Source organism: Elgaria multicarinata, chromosome 8 (genome assembly GCF_023053635.1).
Source record: "Elgaria multicarinata webbii isolate HBS135686 ecotype San Diego chromosome 8, rElgMul1.1.pri, whole genome shotgun sequence".
Classification (NCBI taxonomy): domain Eukaryota; kingdom Metazoa; phylum Chordata; class Lepidosauria; order Squamata; family Anguidae; genus Elgaria; species Elgaria multicarinata.
This window is the reverse complement of record NC_086178.1, coordinates 63,419,556-63,436,190: the sequence shown is the minus strand read 5'-3', so window position 1 is coordinate 63,436,190 and position 16,635 is coordinate 63,419,556. Positions and strand designations below refer to the sequence as shown.

The 16,635-nt window shown below is 40.8% G+C and overlaps 1 protein-coding gene across 2 annotated transcripts in view; it reads right to left on the bottom strand.

Moving 5' to 3' along the window:
• Positions 1–15,893, bottom strand: part of SHOC2 (SHOC2 leucine rich repeat scaffold protein) — a 78,439-nt gene extending 62,546 nt beyond the window's left edge. The window contains exon 1 of one of the 2 annotated variants that reach the window (XM_063132648.1): positions 15,737–15,893. The gene's annotated coding sequence lies outside the window, so the exon portion shown is untranslated. Of the gene's footprint in view, positions 1–15,610; positions 15,659–15,736 lie in introns of those variants that run through there. The other variant, XM_063132649.1, reaches the window with a different exon arrangement.
• Positions 15,894–16,635: the final 742 nt, after the last annotated feature.

Sequence of the window (16,635 nt, the reverse complement as noted above, 5' to 3'; positions counted from 1 at the left end):
AGGCCATAGTGTTCCACATTCCTTAAAGCAAGGGTAGCTAACCTATTGGCTAAGTGCACCACAATTCAAATCCAAAGTATTGGATTGCACCATGCTACGGAATATACACTGAACCTGATATCTTGATCAGGTTTGATTTCTGTCTACTGATCAGAAGAGCAAGCAGAAAATGCAGCACAGAAGTAGGCTGGAGTGCAGGCTTAACTTTACACTAGAACCAGACACACGGGCCCTCCTGCTTCTATACAAGTGTGCCACAAACTGCTGCGTCCTGTGCCACTTGTGTCACAGGTTTACTGCCTTTGTCGTGAAGGAGACAACTCAGATTACAAATGGACTTTCTCAAGCTAGCAAAGTACTACATAGTCCACTACCTCTTTCCTTGCATATTTCACCTCCACTATTTAGCATGGGCCAATCTTTGAAAGCTTTTTGGTTTTAGTTCCATAGCACAACAATATGTAGTCAAAATACTAATACTATTGATTCCGTCAAGACTACCAAAGATGGGCCTACAAGAGAGAGAGCAAATTAAGTTTTAAAATCAAATCTAGAAAAGGAGAGTGCAGAATCAGTACTGTCTTTTACAGAACAGTTGTCAATTCAGCATAAATTTTGAGAAACTTATTACAAGAACCTTTCAGACTTCTCTGATAATTGTTTATTGAGAAAATTCCACTAAACGGAACTCATGCCCAATTAAATGTTCATAGGACAACCATCTGTCAGGGATGCTTTAGGGTGGATTCCTGCATTGAGCAGGGGGTTAGACTCGATGGCCTTGTAGGCCCCTTCCAACTCTGCTATTCTATGATTCTATGACTGAAGCCTATGTCCTGTGGGTAGCAGACTGCAACCTACTATGGAGATTTCCCCCCCCACATGAACAATACCTAGAGTCCAAAAAGAAAACGGAGACACAGATGTCTGTTATTGCAGCAAGAGCCACAAGCACAGGGGTCTGACCCATGAAACTTGTCAACTCTTCCTAACCAATTCATCTTACAGGTTTGAAAACTCTTTTCACAGCTTCTTTCAGTCCTCGTGTAGTGACAGCAGTACAGCCACTGTCTTCCAATTAATGCAATACTGTGTTTTGAAAAATGTTTCTGCTCCCCTGCTACCCACTGTGTCAACAAATATCACCCTAATTCGCTGACTGTCACTATTTTTCAAGCAGGAGTTTCTTTGGCTGCAGGTACCACCACTGAGGTCGCCTGGGGTCTGTCATGGGGTGGGCCTCTCCACTTCCCCCACCAGGAAAGTGGTGACGCTGTGCTCCAGACTCCGTTAGAGGGGCCCCAGCCACCTTACAGCAGAGCCATCTATTATTATTATTATTATTATTATTATTATTATTTATTTATATAGCACCATCAATGTACATGGTGCTGTACAGATAACACAGTAAATAGCAAGACCCTGCCGCATAGGCTTACAATCTAATAAGTTGTAAAGAACCCACCCCCAAAGCCTTCTCTGGGTAGCCTAGATCACAGCAGGCAGCCCACCACTAAAGCAAACAACAAGGCAAAGCTAGAGTGTCTCTTCTGAGAGTAAGCAGCTACTGAAAAACAAAGTATGAGCGAGAAAGAGAGTCAGAAAGCCACGCTTGAGGCGATTGGGAGCTGCCAATAGCTCTCTGGCCTTGCAGTACAAAACGAGACAATGAGATTCCCCAAGCAGTTCATTTTTAAGTTACTTTTATAAATAGCTGGAATATGTCTACAGATCATAACGTACAAAAAGCATGCATATACTTCAGAGCAAGCCTTTTCACACCATTTTATCACTTTAATGTGATACTCCTTTTCTCTGTCCCAAGATAATGGACAATCACTCCATGCTTTGTTTGCATGGCGAAAATAGGACCCCTTGGACGCTGCATATTTGTCAATTCTGTAGTGATGCTTCCCAGTGATACCTTGTGTCGCTTTAAGGCGTTAGACGCTAGCCTTTTTTCAAGGCCAACTGAAAAAAATCAAGTAAGCTTGGGAATTGGGCTGTAGCAATGATGCATCACTGCTTATACCACCGCTGGAATGTGACACAGATCATCTGATAAATCTTGCTGTTGGGTGAACATTGGGATGCCAGAATGGTTTTCACCACTTCTTCTGATAATGTGGTCTATGAGTTGTTGCCATTCAACTTCCAGGTGCTACTCTGGTTCCAGTCCAACTTGGTTGGATCTTGACTCAGGAGATCCAGCTAGACTGAGATCAGCCATGGGAGACAGAAACAGAGTCCATGAGATCCAAAGACCAGGGGTGTTTTGGCCAGTAGAGAGCCACCACAAAAATCAGGATCTGGGATTTGGGTGCCTTCACTTTGCACAGCACTCTTTTCAGCAGTGGAAAAGACAGAAAGGCTTGGAGCAGCCCCTCATACTATGGGGTGAACACTGCATTGGTGGCCTTTATCTTTGGGTCATGGAATCTCAAGAACTTTGCAAATGCCTCAACAAAAATCGTCAAACAGGTTGATCACCTCACAGTAATCATCTGAAATGCCCAGAGAGATCATTCAACTTACAACCCAATTAGTCTGCCTGAATGTTCTGGGTGACCTTGACATATTCCACCAAATAGAGGCTAGGTAAGCTTCTGCCCAGGTTAGAAGGTTAGTTTCTTCTTGGAGGTCACTGCAGGGTATTCTCCCTTGCCAATCAATATGCACCTTCACAGTCACATTGCCTGCCTGGACCAGAATGTAGCTGTTCAAAACTTGGATGCTTGAAGAGACAGAGAAAAACAGCATGCCTTGAGGTCGAGACAATTGACTAGGTGAGCAGCTCCAGAGGTACAAAAACGTGCAATGTGCCTCAGTACCACCTGGTTAGACTGGCATTTATGAGAACCTGGATGCAGGTGGATTTCCATAACGCAGAGGTAGGCAACTTCAAAGGACCCATGGGCCTCACTTCTGGCTGCACAGTAGTATAAAACTGGCAGTTTTCAAGCTAAATCTGTCCTTTTTAAGCATCCATAGCAGTTTGCAGTCAAAATTCAGTAGCAAAGCACTGGTTTTTGTGTTGCTGCAAATTTCAGTCAGACAGCAGAGCCGCACCAGAGGGGTCGCATGTGAGCCATGTATTGTCCACCTCTGCTGAGAGGGCAACCCCTTGACCAGATGAGAAGTGCCAAGCCACCTATTCTCTAAGGGAGCCAAAGTCTCATGTAAATCTTGTGGGCAATCTGGTATTAGTTTGGGAGCAGGAACCACTGAAGGGGCCAGGAGTGGAATTGGGCCTGCAGGTCTGAATTAATGGATGCAATCATAGACCCCTGTAACTGAGCAAGTCTTATTGGAGTGGGTGCTTTCTCTGACAGAATTTTTTATGTGGTTGTTCAAAGTGTTACTGTCAGCTTCTAGGGTAGAAAAACCCTTAAGGGATATGTCTAAGACCCCAAATAAAGAATCCTCTGTAAGGGTGTCAGGGAGCTTTTGTTCCTGTTAATCACAAAGTGGTGTTCTTCCAAGCAGGCCATAGCAGCCATGTCCCTGGGCTTTTCTTATCGATGGTGCCTTGCACAGAAGGTAATCAAGATAAGGGTAAATATGGAATGCCCTGGCCCTGACCAAGGCCATTATCACCTTGGTGAACGTCCAAAGAGCCAACAACAATCAAAAAGGAAGGGCGCTGAATTGATACTGTCTGACTATCTGACCATAAGAACATAAACATCACATACATTTAAAATACCTGGGAAAATAAGAATGTCATAACTTGGCATCTAAAATCTTTTAAAGTGACAGACTGGATCTAGGAGCACCCCCAGACAGTAAAACTAATCATTTAAAGGAATCCCATTTAAACAGGCAAATCATCATCTCCCTGAATGACAAATCACTTACCCATAGTACCTCTGTCTTGTGAGGCTTAAGTTTCAATTTATTGGCCCTTATCCAGCTTATTATCAATTTCAGGCACTTGCTGAACATTTCCACTGTCTCATCTGTCTTAGCTGAAAATGACAAATAGTTGGGTGTCATCTGCATATTGCTCTCACTTCTTAAATTCTGTTAATTACAGACAATTGTGAAAGACTAAAAAATCCAAAGTAATCCTTCAACTATAGGTCTGGCCACAACACAACACAAATAAATTAAAAAGCAAATTTAAACCTATGCATGGAAAGAGGGGGGGGGGACAGTATACAAGGAGAGATAAATGGCCATACCACAAATACTTCCACTACTGCTACCCACTATAACTAACCATTTTAATGTGGTTCTGTGAATATGAAGGTCAATGACCATTTAGGTTGTATCAACAAAAGTGTTGCTTCCAAGCCTCTGGAATATATAGTACCCTGCTAATCAGTACTGGCAAAATCTTATCAGAAGTATCGTACTCTTACTGTTCAAAAAGTTTTTAAGGAGAGCTATGAAGATGATAAAACACTATGAATGTGAATCTTACAAGGACAAGCTCAAGGAACTGCATATTCTTAACCTAGATAAAAAAAATTGGGGGGAGGGCTGGAAGAAGATGCAAACAACTTTAGAATATATAAAAAGTCATCTGAAACAAGTTAAATCACCGTTCACCATATGTACTGGAGATCGTTTGACATCTACTGTCAACATAAACCTAACAATATGATCTGTTTAGTAATAAAAACAAGACCCTGGTATCACCTTTCTCTTGAGATTTTCAAAAGAAGATTAGGAAGTCATTTCTCATGTGCTTTAGGTAACCTAGCTCAACACCATGGATTACACTAGTGTCTTCCTCTAAGGTCAAAACTAGATTTTACAAAAATCACAGAGGTGCCATAATTCCATCTTTTTTTCTTACCTCTTTCAATAGCTTCAGCTATTAGGTGGTATAATGCAATAAATAAATAAATAAATAATACACAACACAATATCAGACAATGTGTGGTATGGTATCATGGCACTGCATTTCCATACTATCAGCATAAGGGGCAAATTCAGCATGATGACATCATGTCACGTGTTATGCTTAGAGATGTAACATTTCCAGAAATTTTGAAGCCATGGGGGGGAAAAACACTGTTTTTCTGGGGCGTGTTGGGGAAAAACAGAAATTCTTGGAGAAATTGAAAAATTCAATACTAGTACTTTTTACAAATTGAAAGTCACTTTGTTACTTTAGGAACATAAAATGTAATTATGTACAAGTTGGTTTGGCATAAAATTATTACATTTGGTATATTAAAAGTACAGTGTATTCAAACAATTATTACAAATTGAATTTGCTTTTTAAAAAATTTACTTTTTTTGTAACAAATGGAGCTACAAACTCCTGAACTGTAAGGAACCTCTTTGGTTTTGCCAGTTTATGAAGAGCAGGCAAAAAAACAATTTAAAAAAACCAAGAACAAACCATCAAAATTAGTGCCAAAGTAAATTATTTATGTCTCCACTAGTCCTCCACAGTGTCAAGCAAACATAAAGCACTCATTCCCATAAAAAGAAATGAGAAAAAGGTGAATACCAAGATTCAATGCGTATGCAAGAAATTTAATCAGACTCATTTTCTGAGCTATAGCTATCACTATCAGTTTCAGTCTCTGCTTCAATGGCAGTGCCCCCTAGAGGCAAAAATGCACCTTTCTCTTGCATTTGAGAGCTGTAGTCTCAGTTTGCAACTTAGGACTTGCTTGTCCTCAGAAACTGTAATAATCTGATGCTGTACATAGTGTTTAGAAAACATTTGGAGAAGTAAATATCTGAATACCTTGTCTTAAACATTTTTTCATCATGCTAAAATAAAACATTCCGTAATTCATTTTTTATTCATTTTTTCAATTTTTCAGAAAAAAACACACCAAAAAAGGCTTTGGGGGAAAACGAGAAAAAAAGTAGTCGTCCTCTAAATTTTTCCTCTTTTTTCCCAGGCCTCCACATCTTTAGTTATGCTACATGTTACCAGGAAGAGAAGACAAAAACAGAATGACAGCAGCTCTGAGATCCTTGTAATGCTGAGTTCTGTCCTAACTGGAATGGGGAAAAACAGCAGATGGTTGAAAACAGCCATTGTAAATTTTAATGATAAAAAACTATGAAGTGAAGACATGAGAGGTTACACACAGCCCCCTCTCTACACTTTAAATGAAAGTACAGAGTGGAATGCAGGGCCATACTCTGGCTGCATATTGCCAACATACTCCAATAAGCAACCACTTGACATTTGTCGGAAAGTGTTCTCTGCGTGCACAGGGTGTATGCAAGGAGAACTCTTCCCAATGAATGTCACAACAGACATTCAGAAGAGGATCGTGATGGCAGTGTCAGAGCCCCTAAGCTCTCTGTGCATTCATTCATTCAATGTGTGTACCCGCTTTAGACTTTCCCAAAGTGGGAGGTTAACTCCTCTGAAGAAGGTGAGAGATCATGAGTTCATGACTGCTGCAGTTCCAGTTAGCTCAGTCTGCAGATGGTGGCATAGCTTTCGGTGTAAGGCAAGATATATTAGAAAGGATATAGTGCAAGTAGAGGCAATGTGGTTTCTAAGTTACCAGGGCATGAATGATGAGTTTAGAAGAGTCTATTTCATGAACATCTGAGATATAACACTCTAGGTCAGCAAATTTAAAGTGTACTGACCTGGGTACACTTTCAGATGATCCATGAGACCAATAAAAGAAGATAGGGAAACTAAGTTATATTTTGATTTTTCAAAAGCAGAAACAAAATAGTGTTTAGCTACAATACTACTATTTAGGTACAATACAAACGTTAAGATTTTTTTTTTAAACCAACAGATCTTCAGTTCCTTCATAGCGAAAACAATATTCACCCCAATTATTTTGATTGTTGACTTCAATATTAAGCAACCTAAGGTAAAAAGTAGACAGTAAAACTAGAAACTTCACTTGTGTTTTTCTATAGATTGATACTGCTAAGCGAAAAGACAAATTGGTAACAAACAAATCTATGTTGCTATTGCAACTTGAAAACTCTATGTTATCAAAGTCTGTGTGGGTTTGCAAGGCAAGTTCTTAACATACTACAGCGGTCTCAGAACTGCAGACAGCCAAGACACTACTGTGTTTTAGTACTTTGTTTGGAAAGTCACTTTTTGGCAATATTTAGTTTTACAAAGACTTTTTTTTAGACTGCTGTGGGTATTTGTTTATATGTAAAACCACCTGATGTCTCCAGCTTTTATGGGAGTCTTATTTTAAACAAGTAGTCCTGTTCTCCATTACAACACTTCCCACTACAACAAAGAGGACCATCAAAATAAAAGTCTGTATTTACAGAAATATGAGTGGGACTCCCTCCTGCCTCAACAAATGGGTGTTTTTACAAGACATCAGGGGAAGGGGTGCCTATTTCGAGAAGGGGGAAATTCTACTTTTCTGTTACAAGTGGCTGAAAACATTAACGTGTGTGTGTGTGTGTGTGTGTGTGTGTGTGCGCGCGTTTTAAACCTATTGTTTAAGAAAATGAAGTATCACAGAGCAGCATAACCACCATGATACTGTTTCAGGCCAAGTATATAAATACAGACTAGAAAAATATGGTCACACAACTGCTTCAGACTTAGAAATATCAAAGAAGTTCTGCCTTTTCCTATTAAGACATCTGTAATCATGATGGAAAAATGTATCAACTGACATATCATGAGCAGCAAGATCATTTTACTGTGTGGTTAGAGATCTGAACTCCCAGCATGTTCTAACGGTTCACACAGCTACAAGTTTCTGCAGAGATAGCTTTTTAAAAATTAATGCATAAAACTACATTTACAGACTTAGATCCACTGAACTGTGAGCAGAAGGAGAAAATATACTCGTGCTACTAATTTTTTGTAGTGCTATACCACAATGTATCAGCATTTCATTACAGAAGAAACCATATGGCCTTGCATTCTAAGTCTTTGCTCTATGAACGCAATGGGTCCTTTCTGTACGCAGACTAATTATGTGAGATTGAAGTCATGGTAAATCTGGAAGACACAGGCTGCAGCAGCCTATTCATTCCATTAAGAGGCAATGAAAAGAGGTTGTGCAAAGTCTTGAGCAGGAGCTTGTACAAACAGAATAGCTTCCCTGAATTTGGGGGGGGGGGGTCACCTGTATCATGCAACATCTTTGTTCTACCTCAGAAACAGCCCTTACATAATTAGAAAAGGCTTTCATGTAGCAGAAGGGCACCTTTAGATCCAAACCACAGTCTTGTAATACCAATTTTAAGATACAGTGCTACAATTAGGATTTCTATTCATAAGACAGAAATTGATATACGTTAAAATGATACAGAACAAACATTTTGCAAATAAATGTTTAATTAAAACCTTTATTTTGGAAAACTAAGGGAGCAATTGTATGTCCTTTGGACTGCATCTGGAGAAACATAGGATTGTTCAGTTCTTGGCTCCAAGTTGGGAGCCAGGAAACCGTACTCCCTGTCCCCTCATAGCTGGTACAGAGACAGCAATGCTGGCTACCTCTCCGTGCTTGAAAAATGGAGCACAAAAATGAGGGAAAAGGGGTGTTCCTGGGAGCAGGGAGGAAAGGAGACAAGGGCAGCAGCCTTTCGACAAGTCCTATGGTCTCTCCAGCTTCCTTTCCTCCCCAAAACTGCCACCAGACAGGCAAAGTTGCCTGTGTAGCTTAAATGAAGAGTGGGAGACATGAGGCACCTCCTACACTGCATAGGATACTTGTAAGCCTCAAGTTCGGAGGCTCACAAGTAGCCATGACCCTTCCCATAGGATTGTGCCCTGATACAGCGTTTTTGTGCTCTGCTATGTTTAGTTATCTACCAATTATCATTGGTTCACATATAGAGATCTAATCCACAAACAGAATAACTTGTGGCAATTAATTTCTGTGATGATTACGACAGCTTCAGGAGTAAGAGACATTAATGTGACATGCACCCAACAAGTACCCTGTTTACAGGAGGCAGAACAGGAGTTCCTAGTTTTCTCTAAAACTGTTATATTAACATAACATGAATCTTCTAAAAGTTTACCATTAAAGGCTGAAAGATCTAAGACTTCCAGCTTTTGGTTAAATGTATGAATAATTCCTACCAATATGAGCCAAGACTCTTTTAATATTACTATATACTATGAATACATCTGAAAAAGGTTTGGAGAAAAATACCACTCTCATCACCAAATCAGGATGATTTTCACTACATGATTTAAAAACAATTTCATGCATCTTAAAGTACATCTAGTCTCGAATACAAGGTTATTTTTACTTCCTCAGCAAGCATTCATTACAAAGGGCATAGCGCCACAGACACTGATACTTGAACAGCAAGCTGGTACAAGTCCAACTACCATTAAAGTTGCATTCTTTAGCAGAGTTAGTTCAATGATTGGTCCAAGTTTAAACAGTCATGTAAACAGAAGAACGAACTTTCACGAACTGCAATGAATGACAAATTCCCTGCTTGTAAAAGCATCTGTTCCTTCCAGTGGCCCATATGAATGCCTTTCTGGAGAAACTCAAAGTGCCTTTTATAATAGTACTTATAAGTTTTGAAACAAAACGAGAAAAAGCATCTAATTTTTCACATAATCAGGATTTCCACTAAATACTATAGTTTTCAATACACCAATAAGCTATACACCAATAAGCTAAAGTAAGTAACAAGCATTCACTTCTGGACCTCAAAATAATTTTGAAATTACTTTGAACTTTGCCCAATCCCAAGCAGTTATTTGGAATGCAACAGTCCTGCATAGGTCTACTTGGAAAAGTACACCACTACCTGTTGTGGTACACCACAAAAGTACACCACTACCAGTCCTGCATAGGTCTACTTGGAAAAGTACACTACCTAAGCAATTCCCATCATCCATGACAATTGGCCATGCTGGCTGGTGATGATGGGATTTGTAGGGCCACAGGTTCCCCACCCCTAATCTAAATAAAGGCTGTAGCAGGTGTAGGAAGAACTGTGGGCAAGGAGCAAGAAGAAGGAATATACAAGAGGCACGAAGAGATTAAGATTATTAAAGGAAGACGTTTTAGATTTCTTACTATTTGAACTGAAAATTATCAACCTTCTGAAGCAGATGTAACAGCTTAAAAGACTTCAAAAAGAGGCTGTTTTATTTTTAAAAAATTCAAAGTATTTATAAATCGCTTTTCTGCTCACCATGGCCCTCAAAGTAATGCACCATTTTCAACAACACAATAATACAATAAAAACTCAGAACCTTGTAGCACCTTAAAGGCTAAAAATATATTTTGCCATACCCTTTCATGAAATTCAAACCACTTCATCAAATGCAAAGGAACTGTAGTCCACAAAAGCATTTGTTAGTCTATAAGGTGCCAGAAGACTCTGCTGTTTTTTCTGCAACGGAGTAACATGGCTACCCAACTGGAAATAATACAATATAATCATAACAGAATAAAAGCATCTAAGCAAAAAGTTGTAATTAACATGTAGCAGAAACAAGAGGAATGTGGAATACATGCAAGTGAAAATCCAAAATCTACAGTTGGGCAATACCTTTATTAGGACCAATGAAAATAACTATCAGCAACCAAGTCCAGCTAAGAAGTAACATATCACACAAACCCCTTTTAATAAAATTCGCTGCCAGCTCTAAGAAAATCTCCATAAACAGAGAATGTATTTTATCACCAACTGTTAAGATAGTAAGCATGAACTCAGTTACGCAGCAAGCAATATTTCATAAGTCATGATAGCATAAAATGCAGAAGGTGTTTCAAAATGTACTTGCATCATGTAAACAGTAGAGTTCCTTTAGAAAATGCAATCTAGTATGGTAAGAAAGGGAGTCGACAAATGGCAATTCCCTAACTCAGCCTGCCCGCTGCCCCTGGCATAATTTAGGGAAATTTTAATTTTCCATGCCAGATTATGTTATAGCTTCACTTACAACGTCAAAATACACAGGCTCCATATAGAGATAGCACTTCCATGTACTAAAGTGTGAAAGCTACACACCACGTATTTCACCGAAAACACATATGCTAAGAAGCTGCAATTGGCTGCTTGCAAAACCATAATGGACACTCAGAGTCACATGACTATAGGCAATTTACTAAACATTTGACACTTCCAACACTGAAGTGTTTTCTATTAGATTAGTAACAGTTTAACCAGGCCTTCCGAATTAAGGATGATTTGAAGATATACTCATGGCCAAAAAAATAAAGAACACTTACATAATAATGACCATTTTAGGTGCTGCCTGGGAAAATTGTAGTGGGAATATACTGTAAATTGTTGGCTAACAAGATAAATAAGGAGGTCCCTCTCCCACAGTCAGAATTCCGCTTCCCCTCATGAGAGAAAATTTAATGCCTGACTGCAAAGCACCAGGAAAATAAACCTTTGCGGGTAATTTGGAGTTACTTTTGGTCCCCACAGACATATGAATGTCCCCTCCCCCATTAGCCAACATAATTAAAACAAGCAGGGCCAAAAATATTTAATTTTATGGTGGAAAATACCACCGTTAACTAGATTTAATACTTTAGGTATGTCTGGTGGAAAATGAGCTGTAAGCAGTGCAAGTAAATGAAACACCTCAAACACTTATCATGCCAAGAAAATGGCAATCTAAACAGAAAATGCAATATAATAGCTATATTAGTCACTGCAATTCTAACACAAACACAGCTGGTTGGGTCCTCACACACTAAGGGTGTGATCGTATGCATGATTAGACAAAAAAAAGCTCTATAACTCCCAACATATTCCTGTCTAAACATGCATAGGATTGTGCCACAATTGGGGTTTGCTGTTTAGTTCTCCATATATTCTCCTCCCCCCCCCCCCCACACACACACCTTGGTTTTTTTTAAAAAAATTCTCCAGCCCCTTTATCAGTTTACGTTTTAGGCTTTTAGGACAAAATGGCACTTTCTCTTTGCATTTTATTATACAGATGACTGTTTCAAGCCTTCAAGGTTAGGGACAGCTACAAAAAAAGGAATTATCACACAAAAACTAAACTATGCCACACATCCTGAACAAGTCCAGTCACCAAATGTATTCATAGGATGTGGTCCTATACAGAAGCACTGGAAGACACAAACAGATACATAAGTGCTGTTGAACAGTGTGAAGAAAAAATGTATTTTTACATAAAACCAAAATCCAGCTCGTCTGCATTCATTTTGAAGGTTTTTTAACCAATAATAGCTAATCCTATAGAAAGCACAGCTTTTACTATTTACATTGTTCCTCTCACGGTCTACAATAAATTCATTATACCGTGTCCTTTTTATAGCACAGAAGTTATCCAAACACAAGAATTGGGGAAAAGTCAGATATTGGTTGCAGAGCCAAATTCATACTGCACTAAGGCATTTTATCACAAGTGCAATGTTAAAGGACTGAGTTTGTATGACAGTTCTTGAGCAAGAACTTCGGGCTCCACCCTAATCAACAGAAGAAGAAAAGAAAATAGTAGACAACAAGGTCTGATAGGAGAGCAGAAAAATAAAGAGTGGAGCAAGCAACTAGAGTTATAGTTGGAGATAAATGAAAGCCTCACTTTGCCATCCCCTTTCATCTATCTGAAAGGAAATATCTGCTCAACATTACCACAAGCAGCCGAAGCAAAACCAGCAAATGATAAATGAGCTGCCTGATCCTATAATCTATTATCAAAGTTTAAACAGAATATTACAACCACATTTACAGTATTCAAAAAAATATTTCAAGCTCTTTCCCCAAGATTTTCCTCTTGTGCTTGTCTGTCTCAACAGCCTTTTCTAATTCTGACACAAACTAAAATGTTTGTCCCTATCAATCCTTAGTCATATATTTTAAACATAGCATATAATGTATATATATATTAAAATAAGCCCCTCATAAAATTAATAGACCATCAAAATCAACCTGTTTCTATGGATGAGATCACTAGAAGAATCATGACATGAAAATGCAAAACATGCACACAAAAACATGAAACATTCATAAATTAGTACACCCAGAAACTGTTGCTGAAATTATACATTTCTGTGATGGAAGATTTGACCATCTAGTATACTTCAACAAGAACCAGCTTGTTAATATGATGTAACTGTCAAGATAATATATATAAATACCTCACCTCACCATAACATTTGTAAACTTGTAAACTAAGGAAAAACTATAACTAGCACACAACGCTGTAACTAGCATTGTTTACAAACCTTAGTACTGTTGTTATCCATAGCATAGAAAAGGAAATAATTATCCATGTCTATCACCTATTAGGAGCATGTAGTATTACATCTATAATTTTGACTTATCTGTATTATTTTTAGTATTATTATTATTATTCTATTGCAAACAGAGCTCCAAGCACAAAGTACCCCCCACGCCCTGCAAAACATTGCTGCTTTTCAAAATCATATGTAAATGACTATGGGCAGTTCATTTCACTTGTTACATCTAGAGAAACTCAACACCTAAAACAAACAAATCTTCATGTGATTATTATCACAATCCAAAATGAGCCCAGCTGTCAGCTGTTAGGTAAGCTATTCTTTTGCTTGCTAATAGCTTGCTTGCTCAGAAAAACCATTTAAACCCATGTCAACTGTAAAAGATGTAATAAATGTCAACAATAACAAAAACCTTACCTAAAATATGACTGCATACATTATGTAACTTCTAACATCATCAACATAATTTACATTATATTTTGTCCAGCTAAAAATTACTATGTAAATTGTGGAAAACAAAAAAAGTTATGTTTGACCTATTTTATGCTTCTAAAATACAGACTACAATAAACCATTTAAACGAAGTCATAATTACTATTTGTCTGTGGAAACATCTTTGTTCATGCACATAAGCAATTACTAAAAACAATTATTTCACAACCCATCTCAAATTACATTTTGAAGTTTCCATAATATAATATTGAGCTACTGGGTTTATTTTTAATTAAAATTCATCTTTAAAATCCAAACATATTTACTATATTTATATTTGCTCAAATTTATAAAGGGAAATAAAAAATATCAAATTACTACAAAATTTTATCATAAAAACACTATGCAGATCTTTAAAATAAAATATTTTATATTTTACAGCTGATTAAATACAGTAACATCATATATAGCGCCAACACAATTAACAAAATAGCTACAATGAAATGGGAAAAGAATTGCACAACCCTTAGAAAAAGATATTGAGACATCTGGTGATAAAAATTGAACTATTGCCCTGAACAATAGTGGTCACTACATACATTCAAAATAACTTGTAGTGTCCCTTGATGATATTAACTAAGAGGCCAGTTGCCATTCTCGGCTTCCTTAATTATCATATCGACATGATATATATTTAAAAGCTATATTGTAAATCAGAATAATTGCAAAAGGACTCTAATTGCTAACACTAGAGACTGCAGAAATTCAGTACAATGCGGTAACCCCAGACTACCCAAACTATTTGCAAAGGCACTTGAAGACTATCTTAGCTGGCAAACAAAGGGAGGTTACAGATTAATAAAGCTTCGTACAGGTAAGAAAGCAGCATGCCTAACAAAAAATGAAGAGCTATCCTTTTTGCCTCGTGAGAGTGCCTGAAAGTAGTGAGAACCAGGGTCTCGGAAAAGGCGTGTCTTAACATTTAAATAAGGCTAACAGAAGCCCACACTTCATTATAGCCCTTAGGAAAGAGGAAGCACATCAACCGATCTTCTCTGTCACCAGGCATTTTATTTCAAAGCAAATTATCCATGTCTGACCCAGCGCTAGACGCTGGTTCTACCTGCTAGTAAAGGGCGACAGTGCTTTTGTGTGTTTGGGGCTTCCTGCTTCTTCTCGCAACTCTCTCTGCTGCTGCTGTTGTGGCTGCTGCTGCTTCTCCTTCTGCCTTGTGGCCTCTTAGGCCCAACCCCTGCCTCCTGTCAGCAACAGCAGCACTAGCCCAGCCTGGCTAGAGGCTTCTCCACCTACAGGCTTGCAGCAGGCTGCAAAGCAAAGCAGAACTGCACACGCGCACAGGCACCCGCTCGCTCGTCCTCCCAGCCCTTTTCTTGGCATACCCCACCGCACTGCCCGACTCCGAGCCCGGGCTCCCCCTCGCAGCGCCGGCTTCCTCCCAGACCCAGCGGCGTCGACCCCCTCCCCATCGCGAAGCGCTCCTCGGCACAGGTGCCGATACTGCTCCCCATCGCTGAGCCCGGCCCCCTGCTCCTCCCGCCTGGCCCCCACACGCCTCCCCTTCAGCTCCCTGCCCCTGCAGCAGCCCCCACCCCTCACCGCCCACCGCCTTTTCCTCCTCCGCCCCCGAGTCCCACCAAGCGGCGGGTTCGTGTCCCCTCACCTTGGCCAGCCCCGCGCTGCCCCGCCCCGATCCGTCCGTCTCCCTCCGCCCCCCCCCCCTTTGGAGACCTCCCGGACGCGCGAGCAGATCGAGCCGGAGCCGCCTCTGCCGCCTCCAGCTTCGCTCTCGCTCTCTCCCAGCTGCCAAGGGCCCCCTCGGCTCCAGCCCCGTCTGCCTCCCACATTCCTCCGCTCCTCGCCTCCCGCCCAAGCCCGCCCGCCTGCCTGCCTGCCTGCCTGCCTGCTTCCTCGAGAACGCTCCGAGTCACCCCTCCCCTCCCTTCACGACCAACCTCCAAATCCCCTCCTCAGCTGCCCGCCGCCGCCCCGAAGCCCTCCTCCCAGGATCCCAGCAGCCTTACCCGCCGCAGAAGACGTTCTCCGGCGCTTCCCTCCCTCCACATTCCAGCCGCAGCCCGAGATCGGCCCCCGCCGACGCACGCCCATAGCGCGAGGCCTCTTCCCCCTGCCCCGCCAGCCCTCCTTACCGTGCAGGCTCCGCCAGCCCTCTCGGCCGCCAGCCCCGTCCGCCTCGCCTGCCGGCCACCGTCACCGCGCACCGAGCGGCCCGTCACGGGACTCCCCGCCCACAGACCTCCACGGTAACCATAGAGAGCGCGAGAGGGACAGCGGGAGCGGCGCGCCGGCTTCAACGCCCGGGCGCCGCCATGTTGGCCGAGGGCAGAAAAGTCCAGGTTGCTATTGGCAACGGACGGGCACGGCTCAGATTAATGGCAGGGGGGAGAAAAGCAAAACATACATTAGGGACAGAAAAGGTGGCGGTGGCCGAAAGTCATGTCGGGGTAAAAACACATACACACGTTTTCTTTAGAGAATAGGACTCCAAAATAAAACACATGAGGAATCGCCTGAAGGGAAACACTAGAAGCGCATAGGAAAACTGCATCGCTCTCTGCCCCACAATAGGTGCAAACGTGATCTCTGCCATACACAAGATTATATGCTTCCTGCCCAGTTCATTTATATATTTATCTGTTACAATTCCATACCTCCCAATAACCGGAGCTCTCTGGGATTTCACAACAATTAAAGCCATAAAATACAACATAACATTAAACATTAAAACTACAGTCAAAAATAAAAACCGAAAGAAAATTAGCAGCAATGCAAAGACTTAAAATACAGTAACAGATTTAAAATAAACTGAAGACTTAAATGCTGGTGGCATCGGAGAGAGCGCAATGTAAACGCCAGGGGAGCCTCTCTGAAAAGCTCATTCCACAACGGGTGCCGTAGCAGAAGAGGCCCTCTTCTTCGGCATCCACCCGCTTCCTTTGTCGTGCAGTTCATGAGAGCCTGGACATGAAGAGTATGTAAGAACCAGCATAGATTCAAGATGACCTCCTACAGATATATTTACTTAGGA